This window comes from Pseudorca crassidens, chromosome X (genome assembly GCF_039906515.1).
Source record: "Pseudorca crassidens isolate mPseCra1 chromosome X, mPseCra1.hap1, whole genome shotgun sequence".
Lineage (NCBI taxonomy): Eukaryota > Metazoa > Chordata > Mammalia > Artiodactyla > Delphinidae > Pseudorca > Pseudorca crassidens.
In genome coordinates, this window is record NC_090317.1 from 88,980,012 (window position 1) to 89,003,863 (window position 23,852).

The 23,852-nt window shown below is 40.3% G+C and overlaps 1 pseudogene; it reads left to right on the plus strand.

Moving 5' to 3' along the window:
• LOC137216677 (uncharacterized) overlaps nucleotides 1-23,006 on the plus strand; it is a 40,418-nt pseudogene extending 17,412 nt beyond the window's left edge.
• The last annotated feature ends 846 nt before the right edge of the window (nucleotides 23,007-23,852 follow it).

The window sequence follows — 23,852 nt, forward strand, 5'->3', positions numbered from 1 at the left end:
AGCCATCTCTAGATGTCTCAGATTTGCTGGTCTTTGGGTGGGATGAAACCAAAGAGGGTCCTTTTTGTAGTGCCCTGAAAGGCTGGGAAATCTGGTGACTCACGCTGATCTCCTTTTTCTGGCAAGGTGAACTCTCTTGGGCTAGGGAGTTCCATCTTGGCACTGAGCAGTGCTGGCCTGGGGGATAGGATAATGTAGGCAAAATGAAACTGTTCTTATTACCATTTCTATATGGTTATTCACAGTTTTTTTTTGCTCCTCTGTGTTGCTGAAGCTTCTTTAGTGTACTCCTGAGATCTCCCAAAGTTATTTTCATTTGTGGATAGCTATCTAATTGTTGTTCTTTGTGGAAGAATGGAGGCTAGGGTTTCTTACTCTGCCATCTTGGTGATGTCATTCAATTCAGTTTTTTAGCCTTAGCTGGACAGCTTGGAGTCTGCCCATATATTTAGAGTTCAGAGGTCAACCAAGAATTTAGCAAATATCATGTGAAGAACTTCGCTTCCTCCTCTCTGGCTATTTCCATATCAGCATATACTCTCCTCACCTTCTATCTGCTATGGTTACCCCCAAACAGTGTACTCCAGTTTGTCAAGCCATCAAGACTGTAGATGTTCCATTTGAGTTTTTGGTCATTCTGTAAAAGAAGACTGGAACCTGCTCTCAGACTAAAATTCATAATAATGGTCAACATATTTCTTTAAACATGTCATTCTCCTCTAATTTCTGCCTACTTTTATTCATTCCCATACCTTCAGGTAAGTGTATGACTCTATGTGTGTGTGTGTGTGTGTGAATTTATATAGTTGTTACCTGTAGGGAGGTTTGTCTGATAGGAACATTTAAGCCATACCAGAAGCCGAACTTTGTGAATTAATTTTGTTAATTTCCTAAATTTAATAATAAAATACTACCATATTAAGTACAGATGAAAAGTTTTAGCAACAACCTGGAAAATTCATGCTAACATTAGTCAAAATAAAGCTGGAGAAGCAATATTAATTTCAGATAAAGCAGACTTCATAGCAAGGAAAATTACTGGAGGTAAAGAGGCACATTACATAATGACAAAGGGGTCCATACACGAAGAAGACACACTAATCCTTAATGTATATGAGTTTAACAATAGATCATCAAAATATGTAGGCAAAAGCTGATAGAAGAACAAGGAGAAATAGAAATCCACTGTTATAGTTGGAGAATTTAACACCACTCTATCAATACACAGCACACCCACATGCAGAAAATCAGTAAAGTTATAGGTGAGCAGAAGAGCACCATTGATCAACTGGATCGAATTGACATTTACAGCATACTTCATCCAAGAACATTAGAGTACACATTTTTTCTCAAGCTCGCATGAAACATCGTTAAGATCATATTCTGGGCTATAAAACACACTCTAACAAATCTGAAGGAATAAAATTTATACAAAGCATGTTCTGAGACCACAATGGAATTAAACCAGAAATCAGTACCAGAAAGCTGGAAATCCCAAAATCTTGATATTAAACAACAAACTTCACTTTGTAATAACGCATGAGTAAAGGAGTAAGTCTCTAGAGAAATTAAAAAGTATTTTGAACTAAATGAAAATGAAAACACAACTTATCAAAATCTTTAGGGTGCAGTGAAAGCAGAGCTTGGGAGGAAGTGTATAGCATTTAATGCATATATGGCAAAAGAAGAGATATCTAAAATCAATCTAAGCTTCCACCTTAGGAAACTAGAGAAAGATGAACAAATTGTATCTATAGTAAGCAGAAGAAAGGAAATAATAAAAATTAGAGCAGAAATCAATGAAATTAAAAATAGGAAATTAACAGAGAAAAATCAATGAAACCAGAAGCTATTCATTGAAAAGATCAATAAAATTGATAAATTTCTATCTAGGCTAACCAAAACAAAGAAAGATGACAAATTACTAATATCAGAAAATTTAAAAGAACTATCACTACTGATCCCATGGACATTAAAAAGAATGATAAAATATATTATTAACAACTCTATGTCCACACATTTGAGAATTTAGATGAAATGGACTAATTTCTTGAAAGACACAATCTACCAAAACTCATGCAAGGAGGAATAGATAACCTGAATAGGCATATATCTATTAACTAAATTGAATAATAATTAATAACCTTCCAAAATAGGAAGGACCATGCCCAAGTGCATTCACTGGCTAATTCTACCAAACATTTAAAGAAGAAATGATACCATCGTCTAAAATTTCTTCTAGAAAATTGAAGCAGAAAGAACACGTTCTAACTCATTCTATGAGTCCAGCATTATCCTAATACCAAAACCAAAAAAAGATATTACAAAAAAGGGAAATTACACACCAATATCTCCCATGTATATAGATGCAAAACTCATCAAGAATTAATAGCAAATCAAATCTGACAATGTATGAGAAGGATTATACACCACAATCAAGTGAGATTTATTCCAAGTATGCAATGCTGGTTCAACATTTGAAAAATAATTAGTTTAATCCATCATATGAATAAGCTAAAAAAAAAAAAAGATCACATCAATAGATAAAATCCAACACCCATTCATGAAAAAAAAAAAAACCCTGGAAAAGTTGGCATAAATGGGAACTTCTTGAACTGATTAAGAACATCTACAAAAAAAAGCTATAGCTAATATTACACTTAGGATGAGAAATTGGATGCTCTCCCCCTAAGATTAGGAGCAAGACAAATATGTCCCCTCTTCACTCCTATTCAGCCTTGTACTGGAATTCCTAGCTAATGCAATAATACAGGTAGAAAATAAAAGAAAAGGTATACAGTTAGTAAAGGAAGAAATTGAAATGTCTTTTTTCACAGATGACAGGATTGTCTGTGCAGAAAGTCCTAATGAATTGACTAAAAAACCCTCCCCTGGGACTTCCCTGGCAGTCCAGTGGTTGACTTCACCTTCCAATGCAGGGGGTGAGGTTTTGATCTCTGGTTGGGGAGCTAAGATCCCACATGCCTCACAGCCAAAAAACCAAAACATAAAACAGAAGCAATATTGTAACAAATTCAGTGAAAGACTTTAAAAATAGTCCAAATTAAAAAAAAAACCCTCACAGAACTAATAAGTGATTATAGCAAGGTTAAAGGATACAAGGTTAATATATAAAGTTCAATCACTTCCCTATATACCAGCAATAAACAACTGGAATTTGAAATAAAAAACACAATACCATTTACATTACTACCCCCAAAAATGAAATGCTTAGGTTTAAATCTAGCAAAATATGTACGAGATCTATATGAGGAAAACTATAAAAGTCTGATGAAAGATATCAAAGAACTAAATAATTGAAAAGATATTTTATGTTTATGGATAGAAAGACTCAATATTGTCAAGATGTCATTTCTTCCTGAATTGATCTATAGATTCAATGCAATCCCAAGCAAAACTCCAGCAAGTTATTTTGTTGATATCAACAAATTTATCCTAAAGTTTATACAGAAAGACAAAAGACATAGAATAGCTAACACAATACTGAAGAAAAAACTTCAATACTTACCATAAAGATATAGTAATCAAGACAATGTGATACTGGCAGAATAATAGCAAATAGATCAACTGATTAGAATAGACACACACATATATAGTCAGCTGTGGTTCAACAAAAAATCAAAAGCAATTTAATGGAGAAAGGATAACCTTTTCAACAAATTGTGCTGGAAGAACTAGGCATCCACATGCCAAAAATATGAATCTAGACACAGACCTTAAAACTTTCAAAAAATTAACTCAAAATGGATCATAGATCTGAATGTAAAGTGCAAAACAATGACTGCTAGAAGATAACACAGGAGAAAATCTAGGTGAACTTGGGGGTTTGGTGATGACTTTTTAGATAAAACATCAAAAACACAACCCATGAAAGAAAAACATGGTAAGTTAGAACTCATTAAAAGTAAAACTTACGCTTTGTGATAAACACTGTTAAGAGCATGAAAAAAAGCCACAGACTGAGAGAAAATGTTTGCAAAACAAACATCTGATAAAAGACTGGTAACCAAAATATATAGAGAACTATTCAAACTCAATAAAAAAACAAGCATCCCAATGAAAAACGGTCAAGAGATCAGAACAGATACCTTACCAAAGAAAAAATACAGATGGCAAATAAGCATATGAAAAAATGCTCAGCATCTTTTGTCATTAGAGAATTGAAAATTAACAACAGTGAGACACCACTTCACATTAGAATGATTAAAATCCCAAACACAATACCAAATGCTGATAGGGATGTGGAGAACCAGGCTCTGTCATTCATTGCTGTTCAGTATGAAAAATGATATGAGCACTTTGGAAGATACTCTGACAATTCTTTCAAAGATATTGATTTTCTTTAACATCTTTATTGGAGTATACTTGCTTTACAATGGTGTGTTAGTTATAACAAAGTGAATCAGTTATACATATACATATGTCCCATATCTCTTCCCTCTTGCATCTCCCTGCCTCCCACCCTCCCTATCCCACCTCTCTAGGTGGGCACAAAGCACGGAGCTGATCTCCCTGTGCTATGCAGCTGCATCCCACTAAAGCCACACTCTCACTTCAACCCAGCTTACCTTTCCCCCTCCCTGTATCCTCAAGTCCATTCTCTAGTAGGTCTGCATCTTTATTCCCGTCTTGCCCCTAGGTTCTTCATGACCATTTTTTTTTTAGATTCCATATATATGTGTTAGCATACGGTATTTGTTTTTCTCTTTCTGACTTACTTCACTCGGTATGACAGTCTCAAGGTCCATCCACCTCACTACAAATAGCTCAGTTTAATTCCTTTTTATGGCTGAGTAATATTCCATTTTATATATGTGCCACATCTTCTTCATCCATTCATCTGCTGATGGACACTTAGGTTGCTTCTATGTTCTTGCTATTGTAAATAGAGCTGCAGTGAACATTTCGGTATATAACTCTTTTTGAATTATGGTTTTCTCAGGGTATATGCCCAGTAGTGGGATTGCTGGGTCATATGGTAGTTCTATTTTTAGTTTTTTAAGGAACGTCCATACTGTTCTCCATAGTGGCTGTATCAATTTACATTCCCACCAACAGTGCAAGAGTATTCCCTTTTCTCCACACCCTCTCCAGCATTTATTGTTTCTAGATTTTTTGATGATGGCCATTATGAATGGTGTCAGAGGATATCTCATTGTAGTTCTGATTTACATTTCTCTAAAGATTAATGATGTTGAGCATTCTCTCATGTGTCGGCAATCTGTATATCTTCTTTGGAGAAATGTCTATTTAGGTCTTCTGCCCATTTATGGATTGGGTTCTTTGTTTTTTTATATTCAGCTGCATGAGCTGCTTGTAAATTTTGGAGATTAATCCTTCATCAGTTGCTTCATTTGCAAATATTTTCTCCCATTCTGAGGGCTGTCTTTTCGTCCTGTTTATGGTTTCCTTTGCTGTGCAAAAGCTTTGAAGTTTCATTAGGTTCCATTTGTTTATTTTTGTTTTTATTTCCATTCCTCTAAGAGGTGGGTCAAAAAGGATCTTCCTGTGATTTAGGTCATAGAGTGTTCTGCCTATGTTTTCCTCTAAGAGTTTGATAGTGTCTGGCCTTACATTTAGGTCTTTGATCCATTTTGAATTTATTTTTGTGTATGCTATTAGGGAGTGTTCTAATTTCATTCTTTTACATGTAGCTGTCCAGTTTTCCCAGCACCACTTATTGAAGAGGCTGTCTTTTCTCCACTGTATATTCTTGCCTCCTTAATCAAAGATAAGGTGACCATATGTGTGTGGGTTTATCTCTGGACTTCCTATCCGGTTCCATTGATCTATATTTCTGTTTCTGTGCCAGTACCATACTGTCTTGATTCTTGTAGCTTTGTAGTATAGTCTAAAGTCAGGGAGCCTGATTCCTCCAGCTCCGTTTTTCTTTCTCAAGATTGCTTTGGCTATTCAGGGTCTTTTGTGTTACCATACACATTGTGAAATTTTGGTTCTAGTTTTGTGAAAAATGCCAGTGGTAGTTTGATAGGGATTGCAGTGGATCTGTAGATGCCTTTAGGTAGTAGAGTCAGTTTCACAATGTTGATTCTTCCAATCCAAGACCATGGTATATCTCTCCATCTATTTGTATCATCTTTAATTTCTTTCAGTGCATTATAATTTTCTGCATACAGGTCTTTTGTATCCTTAGGTAGGTTTATTCCTAGATATCTTATTCTTTTTGTTGTAGTGGTAAATGGGAGTGTTTTCTTGATTTCACTTTCAGATTTTTCATCATTAGTGTATAGGAATGTCAGAGATTTCTGTGCATTAATTTTGTATCCTCCTACTTTACCAAATTCATTGATTAGCTCTAGTAGTTTTCTGGTAGCATCTTTAGGATTCTCTATGTATAGTATCATGTCATCTGCAAATAGTGACAGCTTTACTTCTTCTTTTCCAATTAGGATTCCTTTTATTTCTTTTTCTTCTCTGATTGCTGCGGCTAAAACTTCCAAAACTATGTTGAATAATAGTGGTGAGAGTGGGCAACCTTGTCCTGTTCCTGATCTTAGTGGAAATGGTTTAGTTTTTTCACCATTGAGGACAATGTTGGCTGTGGGTTTGTCATATATGGCCTTTATTATGTTGAGGAAAGTTCCCTCTACACCTACTTTCTGGAGGGGTTTTATCATAAATTGGTGTTGAATTTTGTTGAAAGCTTTCTCTGCATCTATTGAGACAATCATATGTTTTTTCTCCTTTAATATGTTAATATGGTGTATCACGTTGATTGATTTGTGTATAGTGAGGAATCCTTGCATTCCTGAGATAAACCCCACTTGATCCTGGTATATGATCTTTTTAATGTGCTGTTGGATTCTGTTTGCTAGTATTTTGTTGAGGATTTTTGCATCTATTTTCATCAGTGATATTGGCATGTAGTGTTCTTTCTTTCTGACATCTTTGTCTGGTTTTAGTATCAGACTGATGGTGGCCTATAGAATGGGTTTGGGAGTGTTCCCCCCTCTGCTGTATTTTGGAAGAGTTTGAGAAGGATAGGTGTTAGCTCTTCTCTAAATGTTTGATAGAATTCACCTGTGAAGCCATCTGGTCCTGGGGTTTTGTTTGTTGGAAGATTTTTAATCACAGTTTCAATTACAGTGCTTGTGATTGGTCTCTTCATATTTTCTACTTCTTCCTGGTTCAGTCTCGGAAGGTTGTGGATTTCTAAGAATTTGTCCATTTCTTCCAGCTTGTCCATTTTATTGGCGTAGAGTTGCTTGTAGTAATCTCTCATGATCCTTTGTATTTCTGCAGTGTCAGTTGTTACTTCTCCTTTTTCATTTCTAATTCTATTGGTTTGAGTCTTCTCTCTTTTTTCTTGATAAGTCTGGCTAATGGTTTATCAATTTTGTTTATCTTCCAAGGAACAAGCTTTTAGTTTTATTGATCTTTGCTCTTGTGTCCTTCATTTCTTTTTCATTTATTTCTGATCTGATCTTTATGATTTCTTTCCTTCTGCTAACATTGGGGTTTTTTTTTGTTCTTCTTTCTCTAATTGCTTTAGGTATAAGGTTATGTTGTTTATGTGAGATGTTTCTTGTTTCTTAAGGTAGGGCTGTATTGCTAAAAACTTCCCTCTTAGAACTGCTTTTGCTGTATCCCATAGGTTTTGGGTCGTCGTGTTTTCATTGTCATTTGTTTCTAGTTATTTTTTGATTTCCCGTTTGATTTCTTTAGTGATCTCTTGGTTATTGAGTAGTGTGTTGTTTAGCCTCCACGTGTTTTTATTTCTTACAGATTTTTTGCTGTAATTGATATCTAGTTTCATAGCTTTGTGGCCGGAAAAGATACTTGATACAATTTCAATTTTCTTAAATTTACCAAGGCTTGATTTGTGACCCAAGACATGATCTATCCTGGAGAATGTTCCATGAGCATTTGAGAAGAATATGTATTCTGTTGTTTTGGATGGAATGTCCTATGAATATCACTTAAGTTCATCTTGTTTAATGTATCATTTAAAGCTTGTGTTTCCTTATTTATTTTCATTTTGGATGATCTGTCCATTGGTGAAAGTGGGGTGTAAAAGTCCCCTACTATGATTTTGTTACTGTCGATTTCACCTTTTATGGCTGTTAGTATTTGCTTATGTATTGAGGTGCTTCTATGTTGGGTGCATAAATATTTAGAATTGTTATATCTTCCTCTTGGATTGATCCCTTGATCGTTATGTAGTGTCCTTCTTTGTCTCTTGTAATAGTCTTTGTTTTAAAGTCTATTTTGTCTGATATGAGAATTGCCACTCCTGGTTTCTTTTGATTTCCATTTGCATGGAATATCTTTTTCCATCCCCTTACTTTCAGTCTGTATGTGTCCCTAGGTCTGAAGTGAGGCTCTTGTAGACAGCATATATACAGGTTTTGGTTTTTGTATCCATTCAGCCAATCTATGTCTTTTGATTGGAGCATTTAATACATTTACATTTAAGGTAATTATCGATATATATGTTACTATTACCATTTTCTTAATTGTTTTGGGTTTATTATTGTAGATCATTTCCTTCTCTTGTGTTTCCTGCCGAGAGAAGTTCCTTTATCATTTGTTGTAAAGCTGGTTTGGTGGTGCTGAATTCTCTTAGCTTTTCTTGTCTGTAAATCTTTTAATTTCTCCATCAAATGTGAATGAGATCCTTGCTGGGTAGAATAATTTTGGTTGTAGGTTTTTCTCCTTCATCACTTTAAATATGTCCTGCCCCTCCCTTCTGGCTTGCAGAGTTTCTGCTGAAAGATCAGATGTTAAACTTTTGGGGTTCCCTTATGTGTTATTTGTTGTTTTTCCCTTGCTGCTTTTAATATTTGTTCTTTGTATTTAATTTTTGATAGTTTGATTAATATGTGTCTTGGCATGTTTCTCCTTGGATTTATCCTGTATGGGACTCTCTGTGCTTCCTGGACTTGATTAAATATTTCCTTTCCTATATTAGGGAAGTTTTCGACTATAATCTCTTCAAATATTTTCTCAGTCCCTTTCTTTTTCTTTTCTTGTTCTTGGACCCCTATAATTCGAATGTTGGTGCACTTAATGTTCTCCCAAAGGTCTCTGAGACTGTTCTCAATTCTTTTCATTCCTTTTTCTTTATTCTGCTCTGCAGTAGTTTTTTCCACTATTTTATCTTCCAGGTCACTTATCCGTTCTTCTGCCTCAGTTATTCTGCTATTGATCCCTTCTAGAGAATTTTTAATTTCATTTATTGTGTTGTTCATCCCTGTTTGTTTGCTCTTTAGTTCTTCTAGGTCCTTGTTAAACGTCTCCTGTATTTTCTGCATTCTATATCCAAGATTTTGGATCATCTTTACTATCATTATTCTGAATTCTTTTTCAGGTAGACTGCCTATTTCCTCTTCATTTGTTAGGTCTGGTGGGTTTTTGCCTTGCTCCTTCATCTGCTGTGTGTTTCTCTGTCTTCTCATTTTGCTTAACTTACTGTGTTTGGGGTCTCCTTTTCATCAGCTGATGGTTCGTAATTCCCGTTGGTTTTGGTGTCTGCCCCCAGTGTCTAAGGTTGGTTCAGTGGGTTGTGTAGGCTTCCTGGTGGAGGGGACTAGTGCCTGTGTTCTGGTTGATGAGGCTGGATCTTGTCTTTCTGGTGGGAAGGGCTGCATCCGGTGGTGTGTTTTGGGGTGTCTGTGACCTTAATATGATTTTAGGCAGCCTCTCTGCTAATGGTTGTGGTTGTGTTCCTGTCTTGCTAGTTGTTTAGCATGGGGCATCCAGCACTGGAGCTTGCTGGCCATTCAGTGGAACTGGGTCATAGTGTTGGGATGGAGATCTCTGGGAGAGATTTTGCTGATTGATATTACCTGTGGCCAGAGTTCTCTGATGGTCCAATGTCCTGGACTTGGTTCTCCCACCTCAGAGGCTCAGGCATGACACCCAGCGAGAGCACCAAGACCCTGCCAGCCACACAGCTCAGAAGAAAAGAAGGAAGAAAAGGAAAAATACTGACTAGATATAACCCTAAACCAAATGGTAAAAACAAAACTAAACAGAGAATATCGCATATAGAAACATAAACACACACTCATAAAAACAAAACAAAACAAAACAAGAAACAAACAAAAAACAACAGTCAGAACCCTAGGACAAATGGTAAAAGCAAAGCTAAACATACAAAATCACACAAAGAAACATACACATACACACTCACAAGAAGGGAAAAAAGGAAAAAAAAACTTTTTTAAATAGTAAAAAAAAATAAAATTTAAAAAATTAAAAATACAGAATATAAAATAAAGAAAAAGAAGAGAGCAACCAAACCAGTAAACAAATCCACCAATGAAAACAAGCTCTAAAAACTAAGCTAAGATAAACATAAGACCAGAAACAAATCAGATACAGAAAGCAAACCCCAAGTCTACAGTTGCTCCCAAAGTCCACTACCTCAATTTTGGGAGCATTCGTTGTCTATTCAGGTAGTCCACAGATGCAGGGTTCATCCAGTTGATTGTGGGAATTTAATCCACTGCTCCTGAGGCTACACAGAGATATTTCCCTTTCCCTTCTTTGTTTGCACAGCTCCTGAGGTTCGGCTTTGGTTTTGGCCCTGCCTCTGCATGTAGGCTGTCCTCAGGTGTGTGTTCTCTGACCAGACAGGAGCGGGTTAAAGCAGTGGCTGATTAGGGTTCTCTCAGGTCGGGGAGAGGGAGGGGTATGGTAGTCATAATTGGAATGTGGCGTGAGCCTGTATCGGCAGGACATTGCACCAGCCTGAAGCACGCTGTATGTTCTCCTGGGGAAGTTATCCCTGAATCTCGGGACCCTGGCAATGGTGTGCTGCACAGGTCCCCTGGGGGGAGGGGTAGTGACCTGTGCTTGCACACAGGATTCTTGGTGGCAGCGGTGGCAGTGTTAGCGTTTCATGCCCAGCTCTGGAGTCCGAGCTGATAGCTGTGGCTCACGCCCATCTCTGGAGCTCGCTTAAGCGGTACTCTGCCTTCTGTGGGCACACAGAGCAGAAATCCCCTCTCCTCACGCACCCAGAAACAATGGTCTCTTGCCTCTTAGGCAGTTCCAGAATTTTTCCCTGACTTCCTCTTGGCTAGCTGTGGCACACTAGCCTGCTTCAGGCTGTATTCACACAACCAAACCCAGTCCTCTCCCTCGGATCCGACCTCCGAAGCCCGAGCCTCAGCTCGAGCCTCCACCCGCCCTGGCGGGTGAGCAGACAAGCCTCTCGGGCTGGTGAGTGCTGGTCGGCACTAATCCTCTGTGCGGGAATCTCTCCGCTTTGCCCTCCGCACCCCTGTTGCTGCACTCTCCTCCACGGCTCTGAAGCTTCCCCCCACCCCTCCCACCACCCCCCCCCCCCGTCTCCACCAGTGAAGGGGCTTCCTAGTGTGTGGAAACTTTTCCTCTTTCACAGCTCCCTCCCAGAGGTGCAGGTCCCGTCCCTATTCTTTTGTCTCTTTTTTTTCTTTTTTCTTTTGCCCCACCCAGGTACATGGGGATTTTCTTGCCTTTTGGGAAGTGTGAGGTCTTCTGCCAGCATTCAGTAGGTGTTCTGTAGGAGTTGTTCCACATGTAGATGTATTTTTGATGTATCTGTGGGGAGGAAGGTGATCTCCACGTCTTACTCCTCTGCCATCTTGAAGGTCTCCGTCAAGAGGCACAACATTTGATAGACTTGTTTGGTATTTGAGGTACAGCATACCTCATATGAGGATCCTGTTCATTACATAAGATCACTCAAAAGTAGCCATCTTTGAATGTGGTCCTGACCAACAACAGGCTAAAGAAACTATCCAGCAAGCTGTATAGACTTCCACTTGGGCTAATCAGCTCTAAGGAGCCCTTTCAGCAACAGGTGTCAGTAACTGACAACTATGCAGACTGAAGCTTGTGACAAAAAGATCTGGCCACTAGGCAACAGTACTCCCTGGAGTTTGGCACCCCCTCCTCACCCAGGTAGCAGGTGACCACCTGGTATACCCCATTTGAGAGACTATTACTGGCTTGCTCTGGGGTGTTCATAGACTCTGAGAGACTAACAAAGAAACAGTAGTGTTGTTAAACCCTGATATTTATTGAGATGGGTCAGATATGAGAACACCAACAAAGTAGATATTGCCCAATAAGCATCCATTACTAAGTGGAAATGGTATATTCAGAGAAAAAGCAAGCTAGGCATTATGGAGTCTCATGGTTACATGAAAAAGTGGCTGGTCACCTTCAAGATGAGGCTGTCTCAGATATGGGGCTCTGTGCCAGCACCTTGAGCTTCTTGGGGGCTTTAGTACTCTTGAGGTTCCTGAGGATACCTGGGCCAGATTCACCGATGGATCAGCTATGTTCAAGGCCAGTAGGGTATAATGGGCCACTGCTGCTGTGTAGCCCCAAAGAAAACTGTGTACTAAAACTGTGCATGGAAAAGGAACACTGTTCAAAAGTGAATTTCCATGGTGTTTTACCTGGAAACCACTGCCCAAAATGTACTGTGTTATATGTTCACTGACTCATGGGCAAAAGCCAACAGGCTGTCAGTGTGGTGCCTGGCAGTAGGACAACTCTCAGCCTCCATAGAGACAAACACTATATGGCAGCAAAGTGTACAAGACACACAACCCCTGCATGTGTGTGTGTGTGTGTGTGTGTGTGTACACATTTTCACCTATTTGGTCTATGCAAAGATAGATGGTCATGGAGAATGACAATGGATTATTTTAAGATTAACCAGGTGGTAACTCCAATAGCACTTCAATTCTTTTGGAGTGTAGCGCACCTGTTTAGGGGTCACACTTTGTACCTCACCTTTAGGGGCCTGCTGAGAATTGAGTCTAGTTATAGATGTAGAATCAAAGAGGGGTGCTGGTGTGGGTCTTGAGGAAAATCATCTTTGTCTTGCATGGCAACTGCCTAGAATGAAGACATTACAGTTTCCTCAGGCAGTGCAGGGTTAATCTCCTCAGATGGGGTGGAAGAGCTGCTAACACTGGCAGTGGGAAAGCTGTTACCCCTGGGGGTGGGGAGGCCGCTTCTACTGTAGATGGGGAGACTGCTTTCATTGACAAAGCAGACATCAGATTTTAGGGACTGCACATCCCCGATTTCATCAAGGTCTTCCCACATGTTCCCATCCCAACTTATAAAATCCCATTCTTTCCTAATCAATGCCCTCACTTTAATGGTAGATACCCTGTGATGCTGGGAGTTCATGTTGCAATTCAGCTAATTAGCGGGTGAAATTCAATGTTTCATTTTCAGCAATATCAGTGCTGCAACAGCAGGAGATTAGGGTCTCCTTCTCGGCACACATAGAAGCTTTCAGGTAATTTATGTGGTTCTGGAGTTGGGAAATTTGAATTCCCTGAACCCATCCTTTTCTTGCACTGCTTTGTCCAATGACATTAGAAGCAACCAGCCAACCTCACTATATTCACTAATTTTCCAAAAATGTTCAAAAGTATAATATAGACAGTCACCCAGCCTCTTGCTTCTTGTAAGTGGTGGATTAGGAACATACAATACAGATATTTTACATATCTGTATTGCCATATCATACCATGTTCTATCAGTGTTCTCTTTACTACTAGAAATAGTCATTAGTATCTTTAAATCTAATAAGTATAGAGAGCCAGTTCCAGAAATTCTGGGCCAATTCAGAAAACTCATTCTTACTATCTATTCCTCTAGAACCACTCTCAGTACCAAAATCTTTATTAGTCAGGGTTCTCCCGAGAAACAGAACTAATAGGATATTAATTACTTAATTAAGAGGAATTGGCTCAAGTGATTATGGAGGCTGAGAAGTCCCTCAATCTGCCATCTATAAGCAGGAGACCCAGGAAAGCTCTGAAGACCTGAGAACCAGGTGGAGCTAATGCTGCAAGTCTTAGTCTGAGGGCAGGAGAATACTGATGTCCTATCTAAACTAGTAAGGCAGAGAGGGAACAAATTCTCCTTTCTTCTGCTTTTCTTTTTTCTACTCAGGCCCTCAACGGATTGGATGATGCCCACCCACATTGAAGAAGGCAATCTGATTTACTCAGTCTACCAATTCCAATGTTAATCTCATTCAGAAATACCCTCACACATACTCAGAAATAATATTTAGCCAAATATCTGGGCATCCTGTGATCCAGTTAAGGTGACCCATGAGATTAATCGTTACACTGACCAAATCTACAGTACCCATAAGAGGACACCTGGATACAGCATGCATCTGGATATAGCATCACACAGGGTATGGTAATTCATCCACAATTCAGGGCTAGGTCCAAAAAGCAAAGCCTAGTGTTTCCAGAACATGAGGCCAAAAAGCCTAGTAAATGTGCCCAGTTTGCCAGCTACACAGTTGCATGGCAAAGGGAGCTTTAGAGCACATATCCAGAGGTACTAAACCTCGCCAGTCCTGGCAAATAGACTATATAGCCCCAATACCCTCCTCTTGAGAATACCACTGGGCATTACTTCACAGACACTTTTTTCAGAGTATGGCATTGCCATCCCCATCCACTTAGCAAGAGGGAACCGTACTATTCAGTGCCTCTTAGATGGACTCTGATACATGTTTTGGTTCTCTAAACATGTGTTTAGACATTGGTACTGTCTTCACAGCAAAAACAAGTAAACAACCCCCCTCAAAACAGTGGGCAGCTATATAGACATCCTATGTACCTTTTATGCCCCATATCATGCCCAGGCAGTAGGTAAATTGAAAGATAAAATGAACTCTAAAAAGAGAAGGTGAAAAAGATAACTGGATAACCAAGGCTTCTCAGCTCCCAGTGGAACACACACTTAAGATAGGCAGTTTGGGCTCTAAATATGGTAATTCCTCAGAAGGGTACCTCCCATTAAATAAAATGCTTAAGTATGAGGTTGGGGAGGGGAGGAGGAGGCCCAGACTGGCTGTAAGAAAATCCAAACCACATAATTCACTCTTCTCACTCTATCATTTTCACCACTATACCTACTCCTGGGAAATCAGGCTACTAGAATTTGCAAGAAGCAAGAAGATGTGGGGGTGGGAGACTCTAACCTGATGCTTCTTTGGCTGTCTGGCTATGCCTGCTGAACTTGGGCAATTGTGGATATTGATAATAATAATCATAAATATGAGGTGATAACCTCTAAGAGGTGGGAGATAATCTCAGATGATACAAAAAATATAAAGAAATTTCTGAACCACATAGGTATGAGATTGGGGATATGGTTCGGATAAGACATTGGGGGGATTGGAAAAAATGGTGAAGTGATTGCTGCAGGAACCAGACACACCGATCACGTGGCTGTGGAAAGAGAATAACAACCCTGGCTGGTGAGGAGAGAAAATCTTTGACCCTGGGTGGTCAAGGGTGGGGAAGAGGACATTAATTTCTCTCACTCTCTCTCAGTTCTTATTCACAGTGCATCTGGTCAGTTTAACGCAGACTGCTGCCATCACTTATAACTTAACTTCTGACCAAGAAAGAATCTTAATCTAAGAACTGTCAGAAACCTCCCAATACCCACTGACTCCACAAAGAACAGCCTTCACTTGAAACAAAGAACAAGATTAACATTCTGGACACTGATATGATTCCTTTTATCCTTATGCTGTTATTGTTGGACTCTTTTCTATGCTTTTACATATTTCACTTGCTTGACTGAAGCTTGCTGAGGTCTCTCCTCTCTAGATGGGTCCAATCATCTTACTAGGAGTTATAGTTGTGGTCACTCTTGCCCAATGTTGCCTAAGTCAAACAGAACAGACCTGGTACAAGCCCCTATCAGTACAGTTAATTGAGATTTCTGATTGGGTGGTGTAATAAAGAGTCTGACTCCATTTTTTTTTAAAGTAGTTGACTGCTGACCCTCTTTTTCATCTATGCACATTTGGGCAAGCTGATAAGAAACCTGAGTGTACCCTCCATTGATGCTGATGGGAATTTCAAAATATGCAAGTCCCTGGTCACCCTGGCCCTACCCCCTAACCACAGTAAAACCTCCTAGCCAGTCTTCTTATTTTGCTCTCTTAAGACATTTTCAGACCTGGCTGGTAAGCCCACCCACCTCTCCTTCAAAATCTTCATTATGTGACTAATAAACCTTTGAATACTCTCTTGGTGTGTATGTGGCATCATCTGAACGTAATTTTGGGTGGGGGGTCCATCCTGTGTCTTCAGAGTGGCCCAACTATTGACAATGTGAGCAGCATAGTCTACAAGATGACCACCACCACTGGGGGTCTTTTTTTTTTTTTTGCAGTACGCGGTCCTCTCACTGTTGTGGCCTCTCCCGTTGCGGAGCACAGGCTCCGGACGCACAGGCTCAGCGGCCATGGCTCACGGGCATAGCCGCTCCGTGGCATGTGGGATCTTCCCGGACTGGGGCACGAACCCGTGTCCCCTGCATCGGCAGGCGGACTCTCAACCACTGCACCACCAGGGAAGCTGGGGGTCTTTTTTGTCTTGTCTTGGCTTGCTAACTGGCTCTGCTATCTGATGGAAAGTGTAAAATTTTAGATGCTACTAACTGGCTGGCTTGTCTTTTGAGTTGTCCTTTTTTTGTGTTGCATTTGTTAAGTTCTACCAAGTTTCTGTTATAGATTTAACCAACATAAGTTGAAAGTTTTGATAAGTAATTAGTATTTAGGGACTGAATTTATGGAATTGATGCCCTCTTTAAAGTAGCCGTGGTCCAGACCCATCTATGACCCAGGTGTCTTAGAATGAATGGTGTGTCTCAAATGCAGAATAAGCTGTCACTGACACTAGGCTCAGGGGAATGACTTTTACCCTGTGACCAATTAGTTGTGTATCTCAATCAGGCACTGGTTCCCCTTCTATAAAGCACTCAGCGGAAAGACTATAGAATGAGCAATATATGCAATATATGGATTGGTCAAGTGGTCACCTGTGTGAAGGAAGAACAGTCACTATTTGAAGAGCAGTTGCTGTTGGAAGAATTCAGTTTTTGAGGTCCACAACCCTAAAGGCAGATGGATCACTAGAATGCTACAAAATGCTTTTGCTTCTGCTGCTGCCTATGTGTCACCAAAAAAGATCCTGATCCTGAGGATAATATAGTAAAACACCAGTGATACTCCTGTAACATACCAAGATATTAATACAAACCCAACTTAAGCTCAGGGTCCTTAAACTTTAAAAAGCAAATATTGCCTAACCCTGATAATACAATTTTGAGGCTCTCTGATAAAAGAAAGTTATAAATAGATAGTATATGCAGAGAGAGAAGAAGAAGAAATGAAAAGTGGATATAGAAGGAAGAAAAAACAACTGAAACAAAGGTCCAGAATCTGACCCAGTTGGAAATTCAACATTTACTAAGTGAATTCATACAAGAAAAAGATAAAGGGGCACTGACTGGCTTTTGTGCTTCTACAACATAAGTACTGAATTAACTTTAACAACTGCTGAAATGCAAAATTGGCAAAACTTCATGGCCCACACTGCAAATTTTGTACTCACTGGCTTCTATAACCTTGTGAGCCAATTCCTTTAATAAATCTCCTACCATATATATATGGTACACACAGATTTTGGTAAAGAGTGGTTCTAGAAGAACAAAATCTTAAGCATGAATCTTCTGAATTAGTTCTGGGGTTTTGGAATTGGCTCTCTAATCTGATTAGACTTAAAAGCCCTAATGACTCTATTTCCAGGAGTAAAGAGAGAACTGATAATCCCTGGCATTATCTGGCAAAAGCCTGAGGAAACTATAATGGCCTCCCTGGAGGCAACTGTCATACAAGACAATGCTGATTCTCCTCAAGACTCACTCCCACTAATGCTCTTTGCTTCTAGACCTATAACTAGACACAAGTCCCAGCAGGCCCCTAAAGGTCTGGTACAAAGTGTGACCCATGAGGAGGTGTGCTACACTCCAAAAGAACTACTTGAGTTTTCTAAGTTATACAGACAGAAATCTGGGGAACATGTGTACGAATAGATACTAAAAATATCCATGGAATATGCAATAACGGTGGAAGGAACATATAGTTGTGTTAGGCTAAATTTATTGATATGGGTCCACTAAGCAGAGATTCTGCTTTTAATGTTGCATCTCAGGGAGTTAGAAAGGGCTCTAGTTCAGTTTGTTGGCTGAAACATGGACCAAAAGTGGCCCACAGTGAGTGAACTGGAAATGCTGGACCTGCTTTGGTTTAATGTAGAGGAAGGGATTCAAATGTTTAGGGAGATTGGAATGTTAGAATCATTTATGACCTACTCACCTACACTGGGGAGGGTCCTGAAGCCATACCTTTTACCAATACTGTGAGAAATAAGTTTGTGAGGACAGCCCCAGTATCCCTGAAGAACTTTGTGAATGCACTTTCTTTTTAGGCCACACATCACAGTAGGAACTGCGGTCACTGCATTGGAAAACCTAAATGCAATGGAAGTAATTGGATCCATGGGTGTCAGGGGCCAAGTGGTGCCACTCATCCACCAAAGGCAAAGTGGGTATGGTTGCTGTAATGGACAACAGAGTCAAAACAGTAATCAGAATAGTCTGACTCATGCAGACCTATGGCATTGGCTAGTTGTTCATTGTGTTCCTACCAGTGAAATAGATAGGAAGTCTACCAAATTCTTACTTGATTTGTATAAGCAGAAAAGTTCTAGGCCAAGTGAACAAAAGTCTGGTCTGAATCATAAAAACAGAGTTGTGGTCCTTCAATCAATTCCCAGTTTACAGGCCTAGAAACCCCTGAATGAAGGGGAGACTGGAACTCCTTGAGGAAGGACCCTCGTACACTACCAAAAATTTATACTGTTAATCTTTTTCTCAGCCTTCCCCAAAGAGACCTATAGTCTTTTAACTGGGTAACTGTACATTGGAGAAAATAAAGTAATCGGACCTTTCAGGAACTACTGGACACCGGCCCTGAACTGACACTGTTTCCGGGAGACTTGAAATGCCACTGTGGCCCACCAGTCAGAGTAGGAGCTTATGGAGGTCAGATGATCAATGGAATTTTAGTGCAGGTGTGTCTCACAGTGGGTTCAGTGGGCCCCCAAACCCATACTGTGGTTACTTCCCCAGTTCCAAAATGAATAATTAGAATAGATACACAGTTGATCCTTGAACAATGCAGGGGTTAGAGGTGCCAACTCACCGCACAGTTGAAAATCCATGTATAACTTTGGACTCCCCCAGAACTTAACTACTAATAGCCTACTGTTGACCAAAAGCCTTACCAATAAAATAAACAGTCGATTAACACAATTTTGTATGTTATGTGTATTGTATACTGTATTCTTACAATAAAGTAGGCTAGAGAAAAGAAAATGTTGTTAAGAAAATCATAAGGAAGAGAAAATACGTTTACGGTACTGCACTGTATTTGTCAATACTTAAGTTTATGTCGTCTGTTTACAAGATGAATCATCTGTCTGTCAGTACCTACGTTAATATTGTCTTATATGATAAAAAACACTGTAACACTGTAGATGTTATATGTATTACTAACACTAGACATCAAAAATGAAAACATAATGTGAAAAAGGAATTCATATTTATTTACAGGTATAATGATTCATGCATTGATAATGAAGAAGCAGCAATATGATTGCTTTATGGTAGCCTAGCCTATACACTAATGAATGGTTATAAAATTTTGATGGCATTCAGTATTTCAGTTATGTTCATAGTACAGTATTGGAAACATAGTCATATTAAAAAAAAAAAACAACAACCCCGGACTTTCCTGGTGGTGCAGAGGTTGGGAATCCACCTGCCAATGCTGGGGACACGGGTTCGAGCCCTGGTCCGGAAAGATCCCACATGCCACAGAGCAACTAAGCCCGTGCACCACAACTACTGAGCCTGCACTTTAGAGCCCGCGATCCACAGCTACTGAAGCCCACGGACCTAGAGCCCATGCTCCGCAACAAGAGAAGCCATCACAATGAGAGGCCCGCACACCGCATCGAAGAGTAGCCCCCCGTTTGCCGCAACTAGAGAAAGACCCTGCGCAGCAACGAAGACCCAATGCAGCCAAAAATAAAAATAAAATAAAATATAAATAAATTTAAAAAAACCACTTGTGATAATAGGCTGATTCACAGTTTCTCCAATCACGAGAGGGAGAGGAATATCATACAATAATGAAATTCTTTGAAAGCAAAGTTATAAAACAGCAAGAAAACTAACACTTTATTCATTTTATATTAAATAGCACTCACCTTATGCATACGTAAGGATAAGCTATCCACTTCAATACTTCAAGCCTTGCACACAATGTTCTACATGTATATTTTCGTATATTTAATTTAAAAATCCATGTGTAAGTGGACCTTACAGTTCAAACCTGTGTTGTTCAAGAATCAACTGTACTCAGCAGTTGGCAGAATCCCCACATTGGTTCCCTGACCGGTGGTGTGAGGGCTAATATGGTGAGAACAGCCAAGTGGAAGCCACTAGAACTGCCTCTACCTTGGAATATAGTAAACTAAATGCGGTACTGCATTCCTGAGGGATTGCAGAGATTAGTGCCACCATCAGTGACTTGAAGGATGCAGGGGTGGTGGTTCCCATCACAACCCTATTCGCCTTGCCTATTTGGCCTGTGCAGAAGATGTATGGATCTTGGAGAATGACAGTCAATTGTCATAAGCTTAACCAGGTGGTGACTCCAATAGTAGCTATTGTACCAGATGTGGTTTCATTGTTTGAGCAAATTAACACATTCCTTGGTACCTGGTACACAGCTATTGATCTGGCAAATGCCTTTTTCTCCATGCCTGTCAATAAGTTTCACCAGAAGCAGTTTGCTTTCAGCTGGAAAGGCCAGCAATACACCTTCACTGTCCTACCTTCACAGGTACACCTTCACAGGCCTATATCAGCTCTTCAGCTGTATGTCATAATTTACTCAGCTATGACCTTGTTTGCCTTTCTCTTCCACAAGATATCACATTGATCCATTATGTTGATGACATTGTACTGATTAGGTCTAGTGAGCAAGAAGTAGCAACTACTCTAGGCTTATTAATAAGACATTTACGTGCCATGAAGTAGGAAATAAATCTGACAAAAATTAAAGGTCATTTTACATCAGTGAAATTTCTAGGGGTCCAGTGGGGTGGGGCATGTTGAGATATCCCTTCTAAGGTGATATCTAAGGTGCCCTCCTACAACCAAAAAGAGGCACAATGCCTCTTGGGCCTCTTGGGCCTCTTGGGATTTTGGAGGTAACATATTCCTCATTTGGGTGTATTACTCTGGGCCATTTTCTGAATGACACATAAAAGGTACTAGTTTTGAGTGGGGCCCAGAACCAAGAGAAGGCTCTGCAACAGGTCCAGGCTGCTCTGCCATTTAAGCCATATCATCCAGCAGATTCAATAGTGCTTGAAGTGTCAGTGACAGATCGGGATGCTGTTTGGAGCTTTGGGCAGGCTCATCTAGGTGAATTACAGCACAGGCTCTTAGGATTTTGGAGTAAAGCCCTGCCATCATCCACAGATAACTACTCTCTTTTTGAGAAACAGTTGTTGGCTTGCTGTCAGGCCTTAAGAGAGACTGAATGCTTCACTATGGCCACGAAGTCACCTTCACGGTGGAAATGACCCACCAAGCCAAGTTGGGCATACACAGCAACACTCCATCATCAAATGGAATTAGTACATATAATACGTGATCGGGCCCGGGCAGGCCCTGAAGGCACAAATGTCCACAGTCCCCAGTCCTCCTACACTGCCTTCTCTCCCCGAGACTGCACCTATGGCCTCATGGGGAGTTCCCTACGATCAGTTGACAGAGGAAGAAAAGTCTCGGCCCTGGTTTATAGATGGTTCTGCACAACATGCAGACACCACCCTAAAGAGGACAGTTACAACACTACAACCCCTCTCTGGGACATTCCTGAAGGACAGTGGTGAAGGAGATTCCTCCCAGTGGGCAGAACTTTGGGCAGTACTCCTGGTTGTTCACTTTGCTTGGAAGAAGAAATGGCCACACATGTGATTACATATCGATTCATGGGCTGTGGCCAATGGTTTGGCTGCATGGTCAGGCACTTAGAAAGAAAATGATTGGAAAATTGGTGACAAGGAAATTTTGGGAAGAGGTATGTGGATAGACCTCTCTGAATGGGCAAAAACCATGAAGATATTTGTATCCCATGTGAATGCTCCCTAAAGCGTGACCTTAACAGAGGAGGATTTTAATAATCAAGTGGATAGGATGACCCATTCTGTGGACACCAGTCAGCCTCTTTCCCCAGCCACCCGTCTCATCGCCCAATGGGCTCATGAACAAAGTGGCCATGGTGGCAGCAATGGGGGTTGTGCACAGGCTCCGCAACATGAACTTCCATTCATTAAAGCTGACCTGGCTACGGCCACCACCGAATAACCCATCTGCCAGCAGCAGAGACCAACACTGAGCCCCCTCTACGGCACCATTCCCCGGGGTGATCAGCCTGGTGGCAGGTTGGTTACATTGGACCACTCCCATCACGGAAGGGGAAGCATTTTGTCCTTACTGGAATAGACACTTACTCTGGATGAGGGTTTGCCTTCCCTGCACTTAGTGCTTCTGCTAAAACCACTATCCATGGACTTACAGAATGCCTTTCCACCATCATGGTATTCTATATAGCATTGCTTCTGATCAAGGAACTCACTCCATTGCAAGTGAAGTGCAGCAGTGGGCCCACACTCATGGAATTCACTGGTTTACCATGGTCTCCACCATCTTAAAGCAGCTGGCTGCTTTGGAATGACCAGCTTTGGAATATGGAATGGCCCTTAGAGGACTCAGTTACATTGAGTAATACCTTGCAGGTGATAATACCTTGTAGGGCTGGGCAAGCTTCTCCAGGAGGCTGCATGTGCTCTCAGTCAACATCTAACATATGGTGCTGTTTTTCCCATAGCCAGGATTCATGGATCCAGGAATCAAGGGGTGGAAATGGTACCTCTAGTGACCCATTAGCAAAATTTTTGCTTCCTGTTCTCATATTATGCTCTGCTGGCCTAGAGGTCTTAGTTCCTCCAGCAGACACAACAATGATTCCATTGAACTAGAAGTTAAGCCTGCAACCTGTCCATTTTGGGCTCCTTACGCCTCTGAATCAGTAGGCAATGAAGAGAGTTACTGCGCTGGCCGGGGTAATTGATCTTGACTACCAAGGGGAAATTGGGCTGCTATTCTATAACAGAGGTAAGGAAGAGCATGTCTGCAATACAGGAGATGCCCTAGAGTATCTCTTGGTATTATATGTCCCAAGATTCAAGTAAATAGAAAGCTACAACAACCCAATCCAGGCAGGATTAGTAATGACCCAGACCCTTCGAGAATGAAGGTTTGGGTCACCCCTCCAGGTAAAGAACGATAACCACTTGTGGTGCTTGTTGAAGGCAAAGGGATTATGGAACAGAGGAAGAAGGTATTTATGAACACCAGCTGTTACCACATGACCTGTTACAAAAATGAGGACTGTAACTGTCCTGAGTATTTCCTCCTTTTTTGTTATATGTCTGTGTATGTATAATACCTTTCTTTCCTTCCCTCTGTTAACCCCTTATCATGTAACATAAGATGTATTCACTTTATATCATAGTATTTAAGTATTGTTATTAACTTTGCATCATAGTATTTTAGTTACGGGATAATCAAGAAGAATAAACTTGACGCAAGGACTTTACCTTCTCTTCTGGGGAAGGACTTAGTGCATTTTTGGTGTACGCAGGATCCTTGTATCATGTTAGGTGGAAAGATGACCTTGTTACTGTCTTCATTTGGAGAGTAAGCATGACTTTAGGAGTTGTGTACAAGTGCCGAGTTGACCGGGCTGGGGGTAGATTTGTGATGGTTAATTTTATGTGTCAACTTGGAGGGTGTTTTGGATGAGATTAACACTTAACTCAGTG